Source organism: Cynocephalus volans, chromosome X, assembly GCF_027409185.1.
Source record: "Cynocephalus volans isolate mCynVol1 chromosome X, mCynVol1.pri, whole genome shotgun sequence".
Lineage (NCBI taxonomy): Eukaryota > Metazoa > Chordata > Mammalia > Dermoptera > Cynocephalidae > Cynocephalus > Cynocephalus volans.
The window spans coordinates 133,598,075-133,623,520 of record NC_084478.1 but is presented as its reverse complement, the minus strand read 5'-3'; the positions used below and the strand labels follow the sequence as shown (position 1 = coordinate 133,623,520).

Below are 25,446 nucleotides of genomic sequence, written 5' to 3'. Positions count from 1 at the left end.
CCACATGGACATTTCTTTTTTCAGTAGAAACAGCTGCATTGTCAAACAGCTAGTTAAGCCTAAAGAAGACATTCATCAAATCAATTCCCATTTTCTCAAAGCCTCCTCTGTTTAAAACTAGAAGTAGGCAAACTGACCATTGGTTCTTGTCCTTGGCTCTGGTAATATAACTTACCCAAAGATTATGTGCAGTGTGCAACTGGGGCCTTTTTTTCCAGGGAAGGCAAATTACCACTCTCATTTCCTAGGGTAGCCCTCTAGTTTAATTGTGCATTAAGTCTGTATGTCTCTCATCTTTGTCTATTCATTAATTTAGTCAAATATTTATAGAATGCCTACTATTTGCCAATCAATTGGCTAGGCACTAATAAGAAAACAGCAACAAGCAAGGTAGTCACAGTGTCTTCCCTCAAAGAGTTTACAATCTAACGTTCTCCTGGGTCACACTATCTTTTATTCTTGATCCAGACTCCTTTCCTAAGTCCCTTACCTGAACCAGGTGTTTCTACCCTACTCCTTGTACAAACTGTGGGCATTGAATTCAGTCCACAGGGGTTTTCTATCTTAACCCCATCGCACAACCCAATTCCCAGTCAGAAGATCTTGAAAGAGAGCAAAAAGGCCAGACAGGTCACCATCATCTCTTAATCTAGTCCTATCTTTTGCCCAGTCATGATCTATTAGTACCCAGATTCCTGAAACCCACATCACAGGAATTTGATGGCCAGGTCTGTGATTGTTCCTTTGTCCATTATGTTCCCTGACACTACCCAGTAAATTACCAAACTTGTATGGAGATTTGTACATTCAAATTAGTACTATGGTCATATCACCCTGAAATCAATGTCTCAGACATGTATGCAGAATAAAGATACAGACATAATTCAAAACCTGTGTCAGTTGGGGTCGCATCAGAAAATGGATGACACATTCAAAATGGATACTTTGGAGAGGGGTGAGGGTTAATAAATGAGCTATTTATAAAGGTGCAGGCAGGGTGCCCCAGGAGTTGGAGATGCCATCTTGGCCCAACTAAGGAAAGGGAGACCTTTGATGTCATTCCTAAAGGTTAACCTCCCAAGGCAGAATGCAGGATGAAGGATGAAGAGAGGATCTGAAAGGGCAGGTGGAAATTATCCAGCACAGAACTTCTCATTCAAATTTTGCGGTAATTCAGACCAGAGCTGAAATCAAGGTATTGTGAATTGATCTGTGAAAATCGGCTTTGTTAGGCAAATGAGTAAGCTAAACAAAATGGCAAGGAGAGATTTTATCCTTCTTCAAAAAAGTAAACATTTTCAGACATTTTTAAAGGATGGAAGAACTCATTTGCATAGAATAATGAATGATTCTTCTTATCTATTTATTAAAACAGGTCTTGCTTTGACACTTTGTTAGCATTAGCTAGTGTTACTAAATGTGACTGAAAGGAATGAAACTGTATTTATTTAAAATAGTCTGGATTTCAGATTTATAGCTAATTCAGGTTGGTTTTCTTGCATCCCCCACCAAAAATAAAAGCTGGATATACCAAATTAAGGAGGGAGCTTTAATACTTATTTATAATAACATTACAACACTGATCAATTAACTAAACATTGATTTTCTGTGGTCCACTAGAAGAGCCTAATAACAAGAAAACAAGTTGATATTGGGGCTCCTACTTTTAAAAAATAATCAAAAATGGACCTCATTCCAAGGGCTGCCATTGCACAACCCAGGCTCCTGACCCTCCCTCTCTGCCTCCATTCCTAACCCTGAACAGTCTCCCCAGATGGCTGGTATGATAACACTAAGGCCCTGTCTGAAGCCCAGGAATCACACAATAGAGTCCATCGTGGGCAAAACTCTGATCTCTGAGGCTGAGTCCTTTGCATTAGACAGACTGGCTTCGCCATTTACTAACTATGCCACCTCAGGTGAGTTATTTAGTACCTGAGAGCCTCAGTTTCCTCAGCTTTAAAATGGGGAAAAAAGGCATCAGTTGTTATGGGGGTTGAATAAGATCATGTCTGTAAAATATCCAGCCTAGTATCTGACACATTATATACATAAAAACTGTTATTTTTATACTCAGAAATAAGAGCTAATGCAAAGAAGCAGGGGGGGTGGAAATCAGGGGTGAGGAGTGGGTTACTTTTCGATTAACTAGAACGTTATATTGCCCAGATTCCCATTCCCCAGAGGGTCCCATTAAGTCCACATTTATGGTATTGATTTTTCCTGTACAAAGATCATTTTACACATTAAGTGTCTCTACCTCCTGCTACTGTTTTACAGGTGGCCATTATAACAAGATCTCTACTCATGTCAGTGCAGAAGTCTTTATCTCTTTCTCTGTCAAAAGCAGGAAGTAAAGCAGGATAAGAGACATAGGTCACTATGGAAAAAAAATGTGTCTAAGAATACTCAAGAACTAGGTTGGGAGGGGGATCTGAGGTGGAATAAGAGGCACAAGAGGAAGGGATTCAAATTGCCATGGTGAGTTTGGCTCTTGATCCAAAGAAGCCACATCTGCATATGTAAGGCACACTTTTACATCTAATTTATTTCTTCCTGTATGCATGTGCACAAAGTCCAAGGTCACAACCCTCCCCCTAGTCCCCACAAGGGGAGAGGATAAGAGAAGATAAGAACGCTGGACAAATCAGAATACTCTCCTAACCTCCAACATAGCCTTCCTCCTTCCATCCTTCCCTCTCTATAGTCTATCCATCCCAAAGCAGCCAGAGTGATACTTTGTGTATTGGATCGTACCACTCCTCTGCTCAAATCCATCCATGTCTTTTCATCTCACTCAAAGTCCTAGTCCTTACAATGGCCTACAAGCCCTAAGCAACTTACCCAGCCCCTACCACTACCACCATGAGCTCTCTAGTCTCATCTCCTACCCTTCTCCGCCTAACTCACTTCCCACCAGCCACATTTAGGCTCCTTGTTTTTCTAGAATACACCAAGCACACTCCTGATTTGAGTTCTTTGCATTGGCTGTTCCTTCTGCCAAGTATCCTCTTTCTCCAGATATCTACATGGCTCATGCCACCAAACTATTTCAGGTCTTCTTTAATTGTCCCTTCCTTAACTGTGAAACTTTCTTTGACTACCCTAATTCAAATTGCATCACAAATGAGCCCTGGTCTTCCCTATATCCCTTCCTTGCTTTATTTTTCTCCATTACACTTGTCATCATTTAACATATTTTAGTTAACTATCTTATTTATTGTCTGTCTTCCCCATTGAAACACCAGACCAGGGATATTTGTCTCTTTTGTTCACGGCTGTATTCCCAGGGCCTATAACAGTGCCTGGCACATGATAAGTACCCAATATTTGTGGAATGAGTGAATTCACCTAGTTTAAAGTAGTGGTCTCCAGCCCCAACTGTACATTAAAATTCCCTGTAAGGGTGGCTTTTAAAACCTTCTGATACCAATTAATTCAGAATCTCTGGAACTAGGACCCAGGAATCTTTTTTCAAAGCTATCCAGATGATCCTAATGAGCAGCCAGAGTTAACTTCTTGCTCAGAAAGTCAAATAGCTCTTCATATCTTACGAATAACAGACATCTCTGGGATAACTCATCTGCAGAATAAACTACTTGCACCCTTATTAGCTCAATAAATATTTATTGTGTGAAAGAATCTGAGTGAAACTAGGTGCAAAGGATCATCAAGATGAAGAAAACAGAAAGAGCAGTCAGTGGAGTACGTTGAAGGCAGAGTTGTGGGGTATTAGTAAAGTGTACTATGGTTAAGAGGTAAGACAGAGAGGTCATGTCTATAAGTATGTGTGTCTCCCTGGGGTCAACTTGGGTCCAGGAGCTGGCTTTCAGTTTTAGAGGTTAAAAAACCACATTTTATCAGCCCATTCAGGGGTAATCTTCTTGAAGGAATAACTTCCATTCATCAAACTCACAAGAGATTGATAAGACCGTCTGCATCATTATGCAACTACATGACTAACTCACTGGTGCCCTAGCCCTGATAGAAGGAAGGCCATAGAGAGATGGAACACTGTACGCATAGGTTTTAATTTAGGGGGAGGGAGGTGGAAAGGGAAGAGAATGCCATCTAAAAGGCAGCACTGCTCAGGTAGGCACTTCTTAGAAAGGTGTGCAGTGTGGTAAACATCTATGGCTACTGTGTGGAGTCTCTGCTTTGCGCAGGTTTTAAACACTTTTTAACAAGTGTTTAGAGGTGCCAAACGCCTGCTGGTAACAGGGAAGGGTGGGATGCGTCAAGTGGAGAAAAATAAGTTTGCATTTTCCACTTAAAAGGGGAAGTAGAAAATGCATGATGGGATGAGAAATTTAATAACTATCATTTTTTTTTATTTTAACAGTTTTTTTATTGAAATATAATTGGTTATATATATTTTTGAGGTACAGAATCAAATATCAGTACATGTGTACAATATGTGGTGATTAAATCAGGATAATTAGTATACTCATGTTTACAAAACATAATCAATCTTTGTGATCCTTAACTAGTTTCTCGCCAAATCCCCTCCCCCTCTCCCTTTTCCATCTCTAACCACAGTTCTGTTCTTTTTTTTTTTGAAAGTTGAATGTATTATTGTGACTCTTTCTTTCTTTCTTTCTTTCTTTCTTTCTTTCTTTCTTTCTTTCTTTCTTTCTTTCTTTCTTTCTTTCTTTTTTTCTTTCTTTCTTTTCTTTTCTTTATTTTAGCTCCCACTTATGACTGAGGACATGCAGTATTTCTCTTTCTGTGCCTGGCTTATTTCACTTAACATAATTTTCTCTAAGTTCATCCGTGTTGCTACAAATGGCAGAATTTCATTCCTTTTTATGGCAGAGTAGTATTCCATTGTGCATGCATACCACATTTTCCTTATCCAATTGTCTGTCAATGGACATTTAGGTTGGTTCCATATCTTGGCTACTTTAAATACAGCTGTGATAAACATGGTAGTGCAGATATCCCTTGGACATGATGATTTCCATTCCTTTGGGTATATACCCAACAATGGGATTGCTGGGTCATATGGCAGATCTATCTGTAGTTGAGGAACCTTCATACCATTTTCCATAAATGACTGCACCAATTTTCAATCTCACCAACAGTGTAGGAGGGTTCCCCTTTCTCCACATCCTCACCAGCATTTGTTATTCTCTGTCTTTTTGATAATAGCCACTCTAACGGGGGTGAGATGATATCTCAACGTGGTTTTGATTTGCATTTCCCTGATGACTAGTGATTTTGAGCATTTTTTCACGTGTCTGTTGGCCATTTGTTTATCTTCATATAAGAAATGTCTATTCAGCTCCTTTGCCCATTTTTTAATTGGGTTACTTGTTTTCTTACTGTTGGGTCATTTGAGTTCTTTGTATATTCTGGATATTAATCCCTCATTGGATACATAGTTTGCAAATATTTTCTCTCATTTTGTAGGTTTTCTTTTTGCTCTGTTGTTTCTTTTGCTGTGCAGAAGCTTTTTAGTTTGATATAATCTCATTTGTTTATTTTTTCTTTTGTTGCCTGTGCTTTTGGGGTCCATTTAATCCTCCCAACAGCAGTGTGAGTGAGGTACTATTATTACTCCATAAGGAAGACTCTAAGTCTCAGAGAGGTTAAATAGCTTGACCAAGATCAAGAGTTGGTAAGTAATAGAGGCAGGATTGGAACTCTCAAAGGCCCGTGCTTTGACCCGACTGTCCTCAAACTTTCTTGTACATTAGAGTCACCCGAGGAGCTTGTTTGAACTGCTGGCTGCTGGGACCCTGCCCCCCACCCCACTCCCCCAGATTCTGATTTGGAGGGTGTAAGATGGGGCTCAATAGTCTGAATATTACAAGCCCCACTCCTCCCCTGCTCGGGCACTTATGGTGCAAGTGGTCCTTTATGGGGATTCACAACTCTTCTCTTTGTATGATACCCTTGGGCAAGGAAACTGCCTCCTCCCTCTTGACAGCACACCCAGACTAGACTTTAAAAGAAGCTTAAACCATGATTCTCTTGTGTTCTTTGATCCTCTTCCACTTCCTGGAGTTGCTTGATGAGTTCAATGGCCCTTCACAGGGAGCTCAGATCAGGACAAAGTGCACACATGTCTCTTAGTGAAGCATCTATTCCAGCTGGCTCATATCCCAAGAGAAGGCAATGAGCTCTCCCCCAACACAAGGCCCCCAAATAAGGGAGAGGCAACAAGCAGCTCTATTGCAGATCATCTCCCTGAATACCTTCAAGAAGAAAGCATCTGTTTGGCCTTGAATTAGGTTATTTGGTCTCTGTTTGTTGCTCTGCACCACATCCCTGCACCAATTCCAGGAGAAAGGGAAGCAAACATTGGCTCCCAAAGAACTGCCTGCCTGCAGTGAGTGCAAAAGCCTTCCCAGCTGCTAGAAGCCGGCCCCACTGCAGCTGGGGGGAGAGGGAGGGCTGTCATATTCCTAGCCTCAGTGTAATCACCTGCATTTGGATTTAATTCTGCTTTGGCCTTCCCTCGACACCCTGTCCTCAGCCTCAGCTCCTGAGAAAGCCAGCGCCCCCTTCCGCTCCTCCCTGACCCCATCCATTCCTCCTAGCCAGGTTTCTGGGGAAAGTTGGGTAAGAGCCTCCATTGCTTGGTGGTTGTGAAGGTCTTGAGCAAGCATTTCATTAAAGAAATAGCATAAGCAAGGAAGCTCTCCATTCCACTCCTTCAGAAAAGATGAAACTATTTCACTTATGTAGCAGAAGTAGCACAGAGGACTCAAAACGCCACTCTGCCACTTTGTGCAAGCTACTTTAATCTTTCTGAGCCTTGTGTATAAAAAAGGGATACCATCTATTATGCTCAGGTGTGATAAGGAGTATATTAAAAAAGTGAATATTAAAGCACCTAGCACATAGGAGCTCAGTAATAATAACAGCAACAATAGCTAATATTTATTGAATATTTATGCCAAGCACTCTTCTAGTTGCTACATTTGTATTCATTTTTAAATTACAACAACCCTCTGAAATAAGCACCTTGTATTGAGCCCATTTTACGGATGATGAAACAAGTTCAGAGGTGTGGAGCAAAGTGCTCAAGGTCACAAAATAAGTTAGAATCAGAGCTGAAATTTAAACCTACATCTATGACTCCAGTGTCTGCTGCTGATGCTATTGTCCTTGTCTTTGTTGTTTACTAAGGACCTGCTGTGTGATAGTCATGAGGGCCATAAAGAGTAATTATACATGGGCTTTGTCCCCAGTAAGTTTATAGTCTAGACCAGATATGAAGACAGACCTTTGGCATTAAAGAGACTCTGGTATGAGGTAGCTCTGCCAAGTGCTCACCGAGTAGTTCAGAAGTACAGAGAGGAAAAACGAAGTCCATGGAGACATTGGGAATTAAATACCCTTGAGAGGAAAAAGGAAGTACGTGGAGAGGTTAGGAATTACGTACCCTTGTATTTACTGAACGCCTCCTTCGATAGACTTGCCTTGAGTTCCTGGGCCCCTCAATAAACCAGGGGCTTTAGAGTTATACTACATGGGTTCCGGTTGCAGCTACAGTTTGGGGTAAATCAGCTAGCCCCTATGAGCTTTATTTTCCTTATCTACCAAATGGGGACAATAACAACACTTCCCCCTCCAGTGTTACTATGAGGATTACTTGAGAAAACATGTACAAAGAGCATAGCACATGTTCAGCACTCAATAAAATGGGAACATTTATGACTATCTTTTTTTACTGTTGACATGGAAAGAGGGGCCCCAATCCTCTCATTTCCTGTGTGCTCTTATTCAGATTCAGAAGGTAGTCATTCCCACCCCCACTGGAATTTCACTGTGGACCACATGGAAGGAAGGGGAAAGGAGAATAGAGAGGGCGGGTTCCTGGACATGCACTGGCAATTCATGGCAGGGGCTCAGGATGGACAGCAGAAAGGGAGGAGGCTGAAGCCCAAGTGCTGCAGAGCTGGTGGAGAAGGCAAAGAGCCTCCTCCTAGACAGGAGTGGCCATCCTGAGCAGCCTTGTTATATCTGCAAACCATCTTCTTTCGGATTCAGCTGCTGAAAGTGAGCAGGGGTGGGGGCTTGGGGATTTATGGGCACTTAGAAGAAAAGGGACGAGGGAAGAAGCAGAATGCAAGAGAGGATGGCATCTACTGAGCCTCTTTTTTGTGCCAAGCACAGGACTGAGTGCTTTCACCCAGTCAACAAGTATTTTATTATTTATACCAGACACTGAGAATCCAGCCGTAAAGTGGACCGATATGAAAGATATTGCTACATTTCATTCTGGTGAGGGGTGGGAGACAGATGATGAGAGAAATAAACAAGTAAAATACTGAGTATATTCAATAGCGATAAGTGCTGTGAGGTAAAATAAAGCACTAAAGCAGTACTTTTTTCCCCCCCAATCGGGTTTTGCGCCTGGATACTTCTGGAAGTGATGTCATTATGCAACATGCAACATCACACTTTTAGAATCATGTGATTGGAAGCTACTTTACCAGGAACCCCAGTGGCCTAATGGATAAGGCATTGGCCTCCTAAGTCAGAGATTGTGGGTTCGAGTCCCACCTGGGGTGGACTAAGACAGGTTTCTCTTTATGGCCACGTGGGGCTTTTCTTTTTTTAATTTTTATTGAATCATAATTAATTATACATATTTGGGGGATTCAACATTGACATATGTTAATCAGATCAATACCACTAGCATATATATTGTTACAAATCATGCATATTCTTTATGCCCCTTGTCCAATCTCTCCCTATCCCCCTCTCCCTCCCTCCTCCCCCCTCTGATAACCCCAGATTTCTTCTCTGCTTCTGAAACAATAATGGTTACTCTGTTGATTTGTTGCCTAGATGATCTGTCCAATGCTGAGAGGTGTGTTCAGGTCCCCCAATATTATCGTAGAGCAGATGCTTTCTGTCACTCTGGAATGAGCTTTGTGGGCTTTCTTTTCTTTGGTCTCTGATGGTGACTCTCCTTGTGTCAATGCACTCCAGTGGCTGGCGGACCATCTGCATGGTAGTTGTGGCATCTAGCCACTTTCGCAGCAGCTGGGGTTATTGTGGTGGCTGTGGTGGGTGACCCACATGGAGGTGATGTTTTTGGCATGCTCCTTGGCACTGGTGGTGTGCTTGGTTGTGAGGGGTGTCCAGTCCCCAGCTCCACACCTCCAGACCCTGGACTGGCCCCAAGGCACTGGTGGTGTGCCTGGTTGTGGGAGGGGGATCTGGTCCCCACTCCATGCCTCAGGTCCCTGGACAGGCCCAGAATCACTTGTAGTGTGTGTGGGCTGGAGTTAATTTTTTGTCCTTTGCTTACTTCTAAAATGGGGGAACTTCCTGTGGAGACCAGTACTTGAGCTGTGTGGTTAGCTAAATTGCTGCTTTGCTGCTGATTCCCTAGGGAAGGCTTTTTGTGCAGCTTGGGTGTTAATGGTTGACCTTGTAGGTACTTCTGGCTCTCCAGAGACCCAGTACACCTGGGTTGTGTAGAAACTCTGATCTGGGCCTGAGTCTTTTCATCAAACTGCACCCCATACAATTCTATATTCCTGACCAGTCTACTCTGAGTGATCCTTCAGTGATTGGGGTGCAGGTCAATTGTCCTTGCTGTGCCCCAGTGTTCCCCCAGTGTGCCCATCTCCCACACCCCTCGTGCTGAAAACACTTCCCATGGGATGGGCTGTGTGATGCTCCCTTGTGATGACTCACCGGCCTCTGAGTGGCTCCTTTTTTTCAGTTGTTGTGGCTCCTTGCTCCTATGTGGGTCCATGGGAGCACTTTCAGTACTCTTGCTGGCCTGGGGGCCACCAAAGCCCCCTTCTCCCCTGACACCTCCACGCAACTTCATCTGGAGGGCACAGCTGTGGCTTTTGCCGGCTCATGCTCTGTGCACTCAGCAGCTACAGCCTTAAAGCAGCAATGGCACGAAATGATCAGAGCAGTTTTTTCTTTCTCTCATCATGGCTTCTCCCACCTTCATGCACTCCATAGTTCTCTCCTCCTCTTCCCCTGAGCTCTAGCGGCCCCAGCTTGGCTGTTATTGCTTTTTTATAGTTGTAAACTGGTTGATTTGTGGGAGAGAATAACGCTGGAGACTGTCTATTCCACCATCTTGACCGGAAGCCGAGCAGTAAATCAGTACTTTTAAAGAATGCTTGGGGCGTGGTTTCAATTCTAAATAGGATAGTCAGGGAAGGTGTCACTGAAAAAGTGACATTTGAGCACGTAACTCATTTAATACTCATAGCTACTGTATCAAGTAGATACTGTCATCCCCATTTTCTGCAGGAAGTCACTTAATGGAGGTAAGTGGGAGAGGATATTGGGAGACACTCCTCCATGAGTCTCTTGTGCTCCTACACTTCTTGCTGGTCTGCCAAGAATACAAGGCTCTGACCACTCTTTACCAGGAACATTTCTCAGGGTTATGTTTGCAGCAAGCAGTCTTGAGGGATGAGGTAATGTCACCCTCTGGGACAAAAAAAGAGCATGCTTATGCTTGCTACAAAATGTTGGGTTCCCCAAGCTCAGTGCCATGTCCCTCAGCTGTGATGTAAACTGACTAGATAGAAAACATGCATGTGGGTCCTTCTGCATCATCCCTGTGGGACTTGGGGACAAGGGGAACTGATATAAACACGTTGATGCTCATACCGCTTGCTGGGCTGTGAGCAATACAGTCTGTTGACTCTGATCCAGGAACATTGTGTTTTCTTTCAGCAACCATGAAACCGTAACAAGCAAAGTTATTACCTTGTAAATAGAGTAAAATCAAGTCCAAAACCTGACAGAAGATAACAACCTATTGAGAATCTGTGATGTATCACACATACTTTTAGGCACTGAACATACAAGTGTATGTCAAAAAGTTCAGGGAAAATGGAATTGAAAGATTATACAAACCCTTCCATGAACTTTTTGAAGTACCCTCATATATAGCAGTGAACAAAACAAGCAGAAGTCCTCTCCCATAGAGTGTACACTCTAAGGGAGCAGACAGACAAGGATACAAATAAACAGGGTGATTAGAGATTGTAGTCAGCATTATGAAGGAAATAAGTAAGGATAAATTACTCTCAGTATCCTCATCTGTAAAATGGGGCCAGTGTTAATACATACCTCTCAGGATTGTTGTGAATGCCCGGTTTATGAAAAGTCTTTAACAAATATGGGTATTCATTATTTATTCCTTCTTCTTTCTCCCATGGAAATAAGGAAAGAAAGTAGCTCCCTGGTATGCTTTGTAAGGGCTGAGGGAGGAGAGAGCAGCAGTGAGAAGAGAAGAGTTTCCTTGCAGCTCCTGTGAAGATGGAGTTCAGCAAACGGATCTTTCCCTAAGCAGATATGAGGTAAGCAGGTCCTTGTCACCTATTTTTTTTTTTTTTATTGATCAATACCTGGGAGCAAGGAATTTGAATTATTTTCCCAGTGAATTAAACTTTATTCTGAGTTGCGAATTATGTATGATTAACATAGGTTTTATACTGATGTTTCTGAACCACTTATTCAATGCTAATTTTCAATAGGTTTTCATATACACATTTAAAAGCAGAATTTCAGCAAGATAAGATGAAAGATGCACTCTGAGTTACTTCAGGAATTTGAAATATTACAAACAATAAAGAACTTGGAATTGCAATCAGTCTAAGACCTTGGTGCCCCCTTTCCACACAAAGATATCCACTGAAAACGCACCTCAGCTGAGTGGTTCTGGCCACAGGAACCCCCTTCCCCTCCCCTCTTCCTCCAGTTGCTGCCCAGGGCCTGCCTTTCCCAGGGCCAGCTGGGCAGAGCTGGGCTGGCAAGTTCTGTCCATGCGGGATGTGCAGAACCCTTGCAAACCTCTGCTCCTTCCCCTCTCACTTCTACCACCCAAATGCAGCTGCTTCCTCCCCGCCCCAGTACTGACTCTGACAGCAGTGTCTCCAGCCTATTTCCTCCTCTCCAATCTTTCACCAGCACCTGTGTCAACATGAAGCTCACTGACAGACCCCACTCCAATCTAGATGGAGCAGACAGTAACAAATGGTGATTACCACCATGCAAAAGGTTGGAGCCCTACTTTTCATACAAGAAACTATTTCCAGGACCCATTTTGTGCCATGAATGCATCCCTCCCCTTAAATAACTCACCCAGACATCACCATAATAGCTCTATCTCCCTGGTGAATAAATAGCTGGCCTCCAATTGCTCTGACCCATTTGCTGCTGCAGTGCGTGTATGTTCAAGTGATGGCTGGTGATCAAGTGGCTAATTTACAATAATGATCAGACAAGACATCTCATGTCTTTGTTGCAGGCTCTGCTTCCATGTATCATATTTTAAAGTCCTTTCTGAGCATTTTGAAAGAGACCTTCATTATAAGGGTGTGTATCTCTTGTTCTGTGATGTCTGGAACTGGGGTAGCTGGCCTTGGCACAAGATTTTTCTCTGAAGTGTGTGTACCTGAGCTTCTCCAGGCCTTTCTAGCCCACAGGTATGCATAAAAGGTCACAGTGCCAATTATCTCCCAGATTTTACCAGTCCTTGCCTTTATCTCTCATGCAGAATTTAGCCTCTCACAAGAGACCTCTACTAATATTAGAGTCCCCAGGGAACGTCTGCTTCCTGCCAGGGGCTGCTACTGCTACCCTCCTATTTATTTCTTGGTGCCAGCGCTGAGGAACTCTCTGTCCACCGGGCACTGCTATCTACTGCTACAGGTGAGGCATTGGGGCTCTTGAGATGCCAAAGCCAGGCCTTGTACTGTTACAGACAGGGGAGAATGCTTCTCTCCCCCTTGTGGTATCCTTTGTTAGAGGCACAGCCAAGCAGCCTTGCTTATATGCTGTTGTCCTACTAACACTTTTTTTAGAGACACCCCTTCCCTTCCACCCCTCTTTTTAAAAGATTCAGAAGTTATTTCAGAAGCAGTTGAACCAGGAGAAACCTATATCTGCATTCAGAATTTTCCCTTCCCTCCCAAAGCTAAGGATTTTTTACTGGGTCCAGCTCACTGTGCCTGGTCTGTGTTTCCCTTAGAGTGAAGCATATAAATCAAACTTCAATGCTGGATGTACTCTTCAACACATCAACAACACCTATGCACTCCTTTGTCCTTCTCCCTACAAGGGCTAAGTTAGAAGAGAAAAAGAGGGAGAGTGCGAAGGTAGGGACACCAGGTGGCCTTATGTCAGGTTTTTGCTAATAGTAAAAGTTCTTCAAAGGCTATATACTTACATCAACATCAGAGGGCAAAGATTGTGTGGTGGTAGTTTCTGGTCAGAAGCCAAAGATTTTACATCGCCTCATAAGAGAAGTTTAAGCTGAGGCAGGATGCTATCAAACAAAAGTTGTATAGGCTATTTTAGGATTGAATGGGGGAAGGATGTTCATTAGATGGCCTTTATCTTGGTCGGTTTGGGCTGCTATAACAATACCACAGACTGGGTGGCTTAAACTACAGACATTTATTTCTGGAGGCTGGGAGGTCCAAGATCAAGGTTCCCAGTGAGGGTCCTCTTCCTAGTTTGCGGATGGCCACCTTCTTGCTGGGTCATGTGCTGGAGGGAGAGATCATCTCTCCTGTGTCTCTTCCTATAAGGAAATTAATCCCATTTGTGAAGGCTCCACCTTCACAACCTAATTACTTCCCAGGGGTCCCACTTCCATATACCATCACATAGGGGATTAGGGATTCAATGTATAAGTTTCAGGGGAGGACATAAACATTCAGTCCATAGCAGCCTTCAAGGCCCATTACAATCCTGAGGTTGGAGAAACTGCTTAGAACAGTGTAGTGTGGCCCAAAGTGTGGTAGGCAAACCACCAGTGAGATGAGAGATGATTGTTAGTCATACCCAGATGAACATTTATAATTAACACTTACAAGTCTATTATTATAGTTTTCTTCTATTTAGGGCACTTGATACTGAATTTCAGTTTATCACAGTGACATATCTCTCTGTCCACCATGTTAGGACACAACAAGGTGGCTGCCTGCAATCCAGGGAAAGGACCCCTCACTAGGAACCTTGATCTTCTACTTCCCAGCCTCCAGAACTGTGAGAAATGGTTTAATCCACTCAGACTATGGTATTTTTGTTATAGCAGCCCAAATCAACATAAATTTTCCTTTTAATGAAAGTTTAAGTAAAAAACAAAAGTTAATTCAAAAATATTAAGGAAATAGGAACCTACTATGAGCTGACAACAGCTTAACCACCCCATCAATCATCAGATTGCAGATTGTAAAAACCACTGCACCTGTGCACTAGGAGGAACAAAAGTGCAGATGACCTTCCACCAGTGAATTCAGACTAGAAAGGACAAAGTAAAAGAGCAAGTGATTTCAATGTGCCTGACCAAAAATTTCAGAAACTCAGGTATGCATGACAGGAAGCTGATGCAACCTCCCATAGGCTTTTTAGGCCTTAATTACCCTAGATCCTCCCCCATGGCCAAATATTCCTCCCCTTTGTTAGAAAAGAGAAACATCCCTATCCCAGATCAACATATAAACCCTCCCCTTAGGAACACAGGTGGGGAGAGGCACTCAAAAAAAAGTTAAGGAAATAATAGTATAGACTACATAATATAGCAAAAAAAAAAAAATCATGAAGGTGGTGTTTGAGAGGCTCAAGGCTGGAAAATGATGGAATCGTGGTTTAAAAGTTGAGCTTTGCAACTGACACTTGACAAGGGTAACAGGAGCATACATTGGGGAAAGGACTGCCTCTTCAATAAGTGGTGCTGGCAAAACCGGACATCCATATGTAGAAGAATGTACCTCTCACCATATACCAAAATCAACTCAAAATGGATTAAAGAATTAAATATATGTCCTGAAACTATAAAATTTCTAAAAGAAAACACAAGGGAAACACTTCAGGAAGTAGGACTTGGCAAAGACTTTATGAACAAAACCCCAAAAGCACAGGTAACAAAAGAAAAAATAAACAAATGAGATTATATCAAACTAAAAAGTTTCTGCACAGCAAAAGAAAGTTACTAAACCAAAAAGGCAACCTAAAGAATGGGAGAAAATATTCACAAACCAAGCATCCAATTAGGGATTAATATCCAGAATGTACAAGGAACTCAAACAACTTAACAGCAAAAAAAAACAAGTAACCCAATTTAAAAAATGGGCAAAGGAGCTGAATAGGCATTTCTCAAAGGAAAATATAAGAATGACCAACAGACACATGAAAAGGATGCTCGACATCACTCAGCATCAGGGAAATGCAGATCAAATCACACTGAGATATTATGTCATGCCAGTTAGACTGGCAAGTATCAAAAAGACAGAGAATAGCAAATGCTGACGAGGATGTGGAGAAAGGGGACCCTCCTACACTGTTGGTGGGACTGTAAATTAGTGCAGCCATTATGGAAAACAGTATGGAGTTTCCTTAAGCAACTACAGATAGAACTTCCATATGATCCAGCAATCCCAATGCTGGGTATATATCAAAAGGAATGGAGATCATCATGTTAAAAGGATACCTTCACTTCTATGTTTATTGCAGCTCTATTTACAATAGCTAAGATTTGGAACCAACCTAAATGTCCATTGGCAGACAACCGGATAAGGAAACTGTGCTATACATACTCAATGGAATACTACTCTTCCATAAAAAGGAATGAAATTCTGCCATTTATAGCAACATAGATAAACTTAGAGAAAACTATGTTAAGTGAAATAAGCCAGGTACAGAAAGAAAAATACTGCATGTCCTCATTCATAAGTGGGAGCTGGAAAAAAAAAAAAGGAAGAAGAAGAAGAAAGAGAGAGAGAAAGAAAGAAAGAATCACAATAATTCCTTGAACTTTCGAAAGGAGAGAACAGAACTGAAGCCACCAGAGGTGGGAGAGGGAGAGGGAGGGTTAGGGAAAAACTGGTAAAGGGCCACAAAAAATGTTCATATTGTGTAATGATAAAATAAAAAAATAGAAAGTACATAAATAAATAAAAATAAAACAAACACCACAAGTTTTAAAATTCAAAATAAAATAAAATAAAGCTTGAGCGTTGAAGTCAGACAGACCTGGCTTCCAGTGCTGGCTCTACCACTCACTAGCGGGGTGATGTTGAGCACACATACATGTGTGTGCTTAATATGGTGCTGGGCATGCAGATTTGGCCAAAATTTCATTCTTGAAAGCCTAGGAGGATCCACCTCAAAGGCCAGAGTTGTCCTGCCCAATAAATAAGGCAGCCGGTGCAAAGTGCCTCAATAGGAGCTGATCCAGGGCTGGCCTCACACCTCGGGCCTGATTTGACAGCTGTGTGTGGAAAAACACTTTATAAAATGCTGACCATATGCCAGCTAAACCTCTCCAACCCTAACTGCAGGTGGTTAACCACATGTTGGGGTGTCCTGGTCTGACAATGGTGGTGAGTCTTTGGCCTTAGTCAGGTCAGCAGTCTGGCCCAGGGCCTCTGTTCCTAAGCCTTGCCTGTACCGTGCTTTATCAAACCAGCCCTCACATCGTCTGCATTAGAGGAAAAGGAGGAAATTGAGAAAAGACTACCCATTTCTACCGCAGGTGGCCTAACAGTGTCTCAGAATCACTGTATTCCAGGGTTCCCTGGGAACAGAACAGAGAGGCAGAAATTGTCCCCCATCCTCATCTTTTTACTATTCCATAAAACCACCCCTGTGTCTATTCCTTTCAAACAGCTCCCTGATCACAAAATCTTAGGAAGAGTCCTTAAAGGCCGTTGAGAATAGTTTGAGTTTTCCCAAGGGCCTCAGTCTCAAGTGGGCCCACTTGCCCTTTTGTGCGGTGAACAGGCTAGGGTAGGTCACTTAGCAGTAAGTCCTCCCAGTCCAACTCCAGAGAGCACGTGGGAAAAACTCTTTCCTTACAGGAGCCTTCAAGACATCTGCAGGGAAAGAAACAGCCACTCCTTTCAGCTCACTGGTCCAAAAGCCGCTTTCGCCAAACACTGATGCTGCTTCCAGTTCAATTTGTCTTTCACTTGATTCTGTATCATTTCTCTTATTTTAAATAGCCGAGTGAAGCCCTGGTGGTCCTCTCAGATTCCCATATTTGGATTCTTTATTTCCATGTGAATGGACATGGGACCTCTAAGCAAGACACCTTTTTGCTCTTGACTTCTTTTGAATTTTGCTGTTTCTGTTTATCAGTATAAGTTTACTTTAGGCTGAAAGTTTCAAGAGCCTCGGCTGATTTGGGTCACCTGTTGGGAAAAGAGGTTTAGAGTAGAAAAAAGGAGTAGTGTTTTTCAAGACATACAAAAAGGAGAAAAGAAGAGAAGTGGGGGACAGTGCTGCTGAAAGACCAGCTGTTCCATCCGACCCCATCTTTATACACACCATCAGTGGGGGCTTATTAATGGCAACACTTCCTCACTACCCCACACACAATTCAGGTCATTAGGGGCTCTGCTGGCCTCTTAGAGCCTCCAGTAGTGCTGGGGGTGATGAACTGACTCTAGCTGCTAATGGCACCCCAGTAGCAGGAGGCCTCTTAGGCATTTTGCCTTATTAAGCAGACCAAAAGCATGGTGCCCCAAGTGATGATGACCTGGTAATAGGGTTACCAAGCAAATTACAGGAGGCAATATTTGGAATATACAAATACTTTAAAAATACCTATTGTTTATCTGAAATTCAAATTTAACTGGGCATTCCATAGTTTTATTTGCTAAATCTGGTAGATTTAGCAAAACCCTGCCCAGAGACCCCATAGCAATGTGATTCTAACTTGCACTTTGAAACAGGCTGAGAAGTAAGGGTTCTCCAAGCAATAATGCATTTTTTTTCAAATTGTCTGACAAAGGTCAAACTCTCCAGCCCTAACCCCAGTGCCCCAAACCTGCAGTAAAAACACATGGCTAATTTCCCCATGTTGAGAGCAGCTGGCTATCTCCGTTGCTCCAATTCTCACTTGCTCTAGGTTACCCCTACATTTTTCTCACACAAAATGAACTCTTCCCAGGTGAACTCTGCCACCTGCAAGTTTCAGAGAAATGTGCAGAATGTCTCTACAAGTGGCTAGGCTAGGTGATGGTCACTGAGAGGTTTCAGAGAATGTTCTGTGATTGCTCCCCATGGAATCAGCAGAGTTGAGAAGGAAGGAAGAGACTATTGTCCAGCCTGGCCTCTTTGACTTTTAAGCCCATCTCTTCAGGCTCCTGCAGCCTGCAAGTCCCCATCCTGGCTCCAGTAGCTCTGATTGTAAAGCTATTATTTTGCTCATAAAGATGACTGAGAGATCCACTAAAATAAAATAAATTTAAGAAATGAGTTTATGAATATTCAGAAAAGCAGCATGTTGCATGAATTAAAACATATTCACATGCCAAAAGCAAGAGCACACATACTGTACTTTCCAGAATGTTTTGAAAGGTATTGGACCATTTTTTATTTACTAGCCTCCAAGCATTATTACACAAACTAGATCGGGATAGATGGCGGCTGACACAGTACCTGTAGGATGTATAGGACACCCTCAGATTGAAAGCCGTTCCTCCCAATACCACTTTGGTCCACACAGCACAGGAAGCAGACAGGAGGTAAGGTGGTGGACAGGTGGGTTCACTGCCGTGTCCTGAAAGGGACTTCCTCTGAAAGGGACTTATATGCCTTGGGGCTCTGGCTGGACAACTGTCAGCTGCCCATAGATTAAACTTTAACAAAAACTCCTGTCTGGTTATGGCTCCCCCAAGGGATCTAAGCCTGAGGTCTCTTACCATTTATTTATTCAATCAACAAACATTTAATGAATTTCTACTGTATGTCAGCACAGCTGATACAGCAGTAGGAAAAACTAATGTAATTCCAAAACTCATGGAGCTGAGGGTCTAACGGGAGGCAAAGACTAGGAACATAGTGTGGAAGTGCAAGTGCTACTTGCACATGCTCCTACAGGAGCATGAAGGACAGATATCTCACCCATCCCAACAGGGTGTGGGAAAGGATCTCCATGGAAACTGATGTCTGAACTGAGGCCTGAAGCTCGAGGAATTCATGGAGAAGGGTGTTCCAAGCAGAGGAAACATGTCCCAATGACCGGAAGGGAGTTTGAGGAGCAGTAGAATGGAAGCATGGAGTTTGAGGGCTAATCACAGTAATGCACTGGGTGAGGATGCAGTGGGTGCCAGTGCTCTGCTAAGCATTCAGTATGCGTTGTATCATTTTAGCCTCACAGCGTTCCTCAGATGAGGCGACTGAGGCACAGAAGTGAAATGAAGTGCCTTACCCAAAGTCACACCTCTGGTAAGTAGGGAAGCCAGGAAGTGTACCCCAGCCGTCTAGCTGCAGAGCCCACATTCTTAACCCCCACTCTATGATGCCCAAATCTGTAACTCAAATGAATAAAACAAATGGTGAGACTTCAGGACAGAACTCCAGCCTTCACTCCTGGAGCCACTAACCCCATCTATAGATCCAAATTCAACTCAGCCTCTGGCCCTTCTCTGACCTCAGAACCTCTGTCCAGTCCCTGCTTTCTTGCCAATTACTGGTGCCCAGTATGACTCTTGCTGTTCCCTGGATCCCTAGTCAGCATGTCAGGTTCCAAGAGTTGAGGCTGACTCCCTAATTCTCCTGAAAATTAGAGCCTTTCTTGCCCCTGAATCCCAGTCCCTAATCCCCTTTTATCAGACCCACAGACACCACACTGTGACTACTTCTCTAGATTTCTTCCTATTCTCGTTTTGAGCATCCCCAGATTGCTTTAGTGTCTCTGTGTCTCTGACTTGTCTTTGGGGCCAAGCCCATCCACACTCTAGCCTAACAATTGCCCACCAAAGCCCAGCTTGGGAGGGGAGAGGCAGGAGGAAGGATAGACTTGTGAAGGCAAGAAGGGAAACTGTGTGGGAGGCTGGGTAAGTGGGGAGATTTTGGAATATGGGTAGGGTTGGGGCTGAGGGCCTAGAAGCAGAGCTGACTTTATTCTTAGGTGGAGTGTGTGACCCAGGCTCTCCCCAAATACCTTACTCCAATAGCTAGCTGAGGACTGAAATTCCTTTAAAAGAGGGTTCATAAAGAAAAAGCTGACAATATAGAGAGCCCATGCGAGGAGAGATACATACTTAATTTTACACGAGAGTCCATGCCTTCCCAGATGTTCACTTTGGTCGGGAAGCGTACTTTTGAGTACCCCACTGCCTTTGGCTCCTCTTCCTCACCTACAAGGCCCTCTCCCTTTTCCTTTCAGGTGCAGGGTGCACCATTCAGAGGCAAGTGAGTCACTGCAAGGGACCAGGGCTGGGCCCATCCCATGGGAGGAGTTTGGAGCACAGGCAGTGGGGGAGACGGGCCCACTGGGAGAACACTGGGCCACAGCAAGGACAATAGATCTGCCCCCCAGTCAGTGCAGGACCACTGCCTAGACATAACACACGCACTCTCTTCAAAAGTCCTCCTTCTTTCAAATATAATGTTATATTATTTGCTTTTAACAGTTTAATCACAGAAATAAAATCAGGCCCTCTTCTCTCCTGCTATCTCCAAGCAACTCCATCTGAAGGGCACTGCTGCAGCTTCTGCCGGCTCCTGCTCCACACGGTCAGCAGCTCCAGCCTTAAAGTGGCCATGGCCCGAAACACTCCAAGCAGTTTTTTCTTTCTCTCATCATGGCTTCTTCCCCTTCATGCACTCCGTAGGTCTCTCCTCCTCTTCCCCTGAGCTCCAGCGGCCCCAGCTTGGCTGTTGTTATATTTTTATAGTTGTAAATTGGTTGATTTGTGTGAGAGAGTGACGCTGGGGACCGTCTATTCCACCATCTTGATCGGACCACCTTCTCCTTTTTTTCTACTCCAGAGTTTAGGGACAGCTGTAGAGCAGATGGGGGAGGCAGTTAGCAGCTAGCCTGAGACTTCTCAAGTTATGATGTGTCCATGATCACCTGGAGATCTTCTTGAAATGCAGATTCTGATTCAGTAGGCTTCAGGTGGGGTCCAGAGTTTGAATTTCTAACAAGCCCCCAGGTAATTCTGATACTGCCAGTTGAGGGACACACTTTAGACAGCAAATCTATTCCTGCCATAGTGCATTCTATTACATTAATGTGCTTCTTTATAACCTGTGAAGTACTGAAAAAATAACGAAGGAATCATATCAGACTTTGATAAATCTGGCAACCCTAAATATAATGGATGAATGAACAAGTAAACTTAAAACAACAAAAGTAAAATTACACAGGCCAAGAGGGAGAATTATGTTTTCCCCAAGATTTCTACAGCTGTTTATTGATAATCGGACACAAAAAACATCTTATGGACATTTGCTGCCAAAGAAAAATTTCTTCCAACTGAGCTAGGAGTTAAATATTACCATAGATATTAATACATTTTTACAGTTCAGCTCAGTTATCACATTGTTTATCATGTTGCTTTACAATATTGTAGGCTATTGAAGCTGTTTCTTCATTTGACAGATTCGAAAATGAAGGCTGGCCAGAGGGGTGATTCAACTTGCTCAAAGTCACATGGCTAGTTAGAAGCAGAACTGGACTAGAACCAGTCAGTGAGCCCAGTGCTCTTTTTATTGCAAGGATTTGTTAAAATAGTGTCTGACCAGGAGAAAGATTTAAAATTGATTGGTGATTCCCATACCCTGCTGTGGGAAGCTTGTTGGAGGTTTTCTGGATGAAAACAAACATTTGGGAGTGGAGAAAAAATTTTCCAGGCTCTTGGTCACTCAAGCAAGTTGACATCTTTTTGAGCATGGATTACCCATTTGTTTATTCATCAAATATTTGTTGAGCCAAGAGCTAAGTGGGGATAGAGATTTAAAAAACAAAAACAAAAAACCACAGTTCCTGACTTGGAGAGCTCAGAATCCAGTAAGGAGAGATTGACTCATAAACAAATAAGTGTAATAAACTCCTATAGGTATAGAGGGGGCACAGGAGAAGGGATGAAAGGCTTCAGAAAGGAGATCATCAGCCAAAAAAGAAATCAGACTGAGCTAAGCACTGAGCATGAGGCAGAAATTTAAGTGTGGTATGGTCAGAGTTTGGTGGAAAGAGGGAAGAAGGGATCTTTGTGAACTACAGAGGTCATGGAAGGCTTTGTGGAATGGTAGGTCTAGAACTAAGCATTTGTAGGAATCATATAACCAGAGAGGATGCTTCAGATGGGGAAGAGCATGAGCAAAGGTATAGATATAAGAAAGTACATTGAGGCTGGTTGGTTAGCTCAGTTGGTTAGAGCACAGCCTTGTAACATCAAGGTCATGCATTCAGATCCCCACACCAGCCAGCCACCCCATCAAAAAAAAAAATACATTGCATATTTGGGGATAGCCCTTTGGATATCAAGTTTAAAACTGTTCGTAAATCACCCTTTACCTTTTGCTTCTCCAGAAGTTTCCTTTTGCCTGTCCTGTAAGTACCTCTGGCCAATAGGTCACATTTGAATTGTTTCTTCACTCTCCAACTTCACTTTCACTGTACCTCCAGTAGTCTGCAAGGCCACCATGTGCAGTTACATATGTTGTTCACTGCAAAAAAGATGCCCGCACATGGAGGTGAATGGGGGCTGAAATCCAGACAGCACTGCACTCACCAAGCTATGCTTTCTTTTCCTAATTTGATATATGTGTGCTTGAAAAGCCATGTGCACAGAAAAAGGGGCACTTTTTCTAGTTTATGTAAAGGTGCCCTAGCAGTGGCTGAGGCACTAGATCAGCTGTAAATCAAATTGTGAGGTAAATGAAATTTTTCTCTGATTTAATCTAGCCCCCAAGTTTTTATAGCTCAAGCCACTAATGAAGCCACAACACGTAGGCTCAGTTCCACCATAGTTCTTATACTAATCATGACTAAAGTAGGAAAAGTATAAAGAGCCCCAGTCACCCTTCAGGGAGCTTAGAACTGCCACTCTCCTGGATCAGGCATCAGGAGACCCAGAAATGACTTAGACCTGATGTAGTTCCCTTGATTTCATTTCCTTTTAATCCTAAACTGGATGACTAAGTGTCTCCAGTTCCCCTGAATCAGTTCTTCTTTCGCATAAGAAGACTACATTCCTGCACAACTCATGACCAAGCTTATCCCTTGTTTCTTGTCTCCCCTGCCTGACAACACTATCAAAATCAGCCTTAAAAATCGAACGGGCATTCACCTGTTATACTCACCAAGTCCTGATTCCCTTTTCCCTCCTACATGTCCTGTGCCACCAGGAACTGCTCTTCCCCACAACCTACCAACCAGGGCTTTCAGACCTCCAGGGTTTCCCCTTCTTTATTATGGTTAAAGAGCTAAGCTACTATAATATAAAGTCCCAACAGTACAGTGAGACAAAAAAACAAAAAGTTTTTCTCCACATGACAGTTCAGGGCGCACAGGTGGCCTGCTCAACTCATTCAGTCATTCAAGGACTTGGGTTCATTCCATTATGTTTCTCCACCCTCCTTTAAGGCAACAGTCTCATCTACCTAATTGAAGCTGTATTACAGGCACATCCACATTTCTGCTGGCAGGAAGAGCATAGAAAAGTTTAAAGGGCTAAGCCTAAATGGACCACACATCACTCCTGCTCACATTGTATTAGTCACAGAGCCACACCCAAGGGAGGCTGGGAAACGTAGTACCTAGCTGGACAGACTCGTCCCAGTTACAACTCTATTATTACGGAGCATGTTGTACCTTCTTTCCTATCAGTAAAAAGCATCTGTTTTGTGACAATTTCCTACCCAAAGTGGAAACTTGATGATCAAGTTCAATCAAGTTCAACCAACTTAAGTAGAATCAAAACTTGATGTATTAATATTTAATGTGTAGCATATACCTTTCCCTTAGGCACTGTTTCTAGAAGTGTGATGCATGGACTCTAGATGATCCAAGGCCACTGATTGTCCCCAGAAACCTAGCAAGTGGCAGAAGAAAAAAGATTATTTCACATACCTTCCACATATTTAAGATGTAAGGCTAATTATAATTTTTCACAGCAACTGCATTATATTCTTAGCAATCCTTATGTTCTTAAACGTTGGGCAATGCACTATGAGAACTGTGTTTACCTCTATCAACACTCACTTATTGGGGTACAATATACCTCTGTTAACAAATATATGTGCCTTTTGCATGTTATTGCTTATGCTAGTTAAATTTGCATTTTGTGTTATGACTTTTGTGCACCATTATATCCCCCAACCAAGTCAACCACTCAAAAGTGGTTCACTGATATTAAAGTAGTAATAAAAACAGTAAATTAATTGTTACAACTCAGTAAACATCATGAACATAAACAGTGGACAGGTCTCCAGTACAAATACAGAATGTGAACCTGTTTATGCTGGGACAAATAAGCCTTTGCACGTGTGACAACATCACACAAGCAGCCAAAACTGTAAATATGAGGTAAGAAAATAAATATCTGAAAATTCGATATTACTACACTTTCCATCCGTTTGCCCCAGTCTCCAACATGCTATTTGTAATAAAATGTATCAAATTGTAGCATGAAATCAAAACTTTTACATAATTATTAATCAAAGTACAGTTAACTCTGTGGTAAACCAATTGAATTTTTTGAGAGTAACATGAAGTAATTCTTTGCCATATGAAACTGATAAATATTGTGACTAAGGAAAAGAAGATACTACAGCTATAGGGGTATCATTCAAAGCTATTTGATTTCTTGGCAAAACAAGTACGAGTCACTTCATTGCCAAGAAGCTTATAAAACCAGGCATAATATTGACAAAATGACTTAGAGAAAGCAGAATGAGCTATTGGCAAAATTCTTGTAACAAATGACATCACTGGACATCCATAATATCTATGGTACACAATATATAAGGGCAATTACTATCACATGTGAATAATGCCAGTGGATATTTTACTTTAGAGTCAGACAAAACCACTAATGTGCAGCCTCTTGGCATAGGAGCGGTGCGTACACACACAGAGAGGAAAAGTGCCCATAACATTTTTGTTTTTTGACCCTGAAATCCCATGCTATAAGATGAAAGGTCTTTTTAAAAATTAAACTTGTTATTTTGAGATAATGGCAGACTTGCATGCAGTTGTAAGAAATAATGCAGAGAGAAACCATGTACAAGTTTCCCCAATGATATGATCTTGCAAAACCATGCTACAGTATCACAACCAGGATATTGACATTGATACAGTCAAGACACAGAACAGTTCAATCACCACAAGGATCCCCCATATTGCCCATTTATAGCTATATCCCCTCTACCCCCATCTCCACCACACCCTCCTTAACTCCTGGCAACCACTAATCTGTTCTCCGTTTTTATAATTTTGTCATTTCAAGCATATTATATATTTAGAATCATATAGTAGGTAGCCTTTGGGCATTGCCCTTTTTTTCACTCAGTATAATTCTTTGTAGATCCACCCAAGATGTTGTATGTATCGATAATTTGATCCACCCACCTGGTTCTTCCACCCCCCTGCCAGGGGTCCCAGCAGCTCAGGCAGCGGGAGGAGCAGCAGCAGCCAGGTAGAACCAGCTTGGTGAAGGCTCTTGGTATCCAGCACGTGCCCTCCCCACTACCAAG

The 25,446-nt window shown here is 42.7% G+C and overlaps 1 non-coding gene across 1 annotated transcript; it reads left to right on the top strand.

The window, feature by feature from the left end:
- The first annotated feature begins 8,452 nt into the window (after positions 1 to 8,452).
- On the top strand, positions 8,453 to 8,525 carry TRNAR-CCU (transfer RNA arginine (anticodon CCU)). The gene has a single exon. It is a non-coding gene; the product is annotated as a tRNA-Arg (tRNA).
- The last annotated feature ends 16,921 nt before the right edge of the window (positions 8,526 to 25,446 follow it).